The sequence below is a fragment of the Nanorana parkeri genome, unplaced genomic scaffold, assembly GCF_000935625.1.
Source record: "Nanorana parkeri isolate BGI_ZX_2015 unplaced genomic scaffold, ASM93562v1 scaffold4009, whole genome shotgun sequence".
Taxonomy (NCBI): Eukaryota; Metazoa; Chordata; class Amphibia; order Anura; family Dicroglossidae; genus Nanorana; species Nanorana parkeri.
In genome coordinates, this window is record NW_017310276.1 from 821 (window position 1) to 1,685 (window position 865).

Consider the following 865-nt stretch of genomic DNA (forward strand, 5'->3'; position numbering starts at 1 on the left):
GATGCAGGGGGTGCAGAGGTGGGCAGTGTAGGAAGAGAGATGCAGGGGGTGCAGAGGTGGGCAGTGTAGGAAGAGGGATGCAGGGGGTGCAGAGGTGAGCAGTGTAGTAAGAGAGATGCAGGGGGTGCAGAGGTGGGCAGTATAGGAGAAGGGATGCAGGGGGTGCAGAGATGAGCAGTGTAGGAAGAGAGATGCAGAGGGTGCAGGAATGTAAATGTGGGTGGGGCTTGTATGTGGGTGGGGCACAAGGGGGCCCCATATTCTCATATTGCCCAGGGGCCCCATGTATGGTCAGTCCGCCCCTGGTTCCTCTATTATGTATACGGTAGATGTAGCAGTAATCGTTTCTTCTCTTTTCCTTTTCTAGACCTGAGGGGTAAAGTCTTCCTCTTCCCCGAGGGAACGTACACAAACCACGTGGTAATAACGCCAAATATCAGGCGGCCATTGCAGCAGCTCAGCGCGTGCCTACAATTTTACAGCAAGTTTGAACGCCCCAACCCCCTCTTCTCTCTCGCCACCCCCGACACCAAGAATGCTTTTTACCTCTCGGAATCCACTGCGTCCGCCATTGTTATTGTGAACCGGGTCTTCATTTCTTTCTGGTCGCCGATTCGGGGAGCAGAGCGGCGGGGTTAAAAGTAACCCTGCGTTCCGTGTACACAGTGATAGGGGAGAGGAGAGCTGTGCTGTGCTGTGCTGCGCTAGAACTCCTGTATTGGAGGTGACAGGGGTTAATAAAGAGAACCTGTCACCTCCAAAGGCTATCACACAGGGGCTTGTTAGCTCCTGTGTGATAGAAATAAAGTTAAGTAAAAAAAAAATATATAAAAATAAAAAAAATTATAAGAAATAATAATTAAAT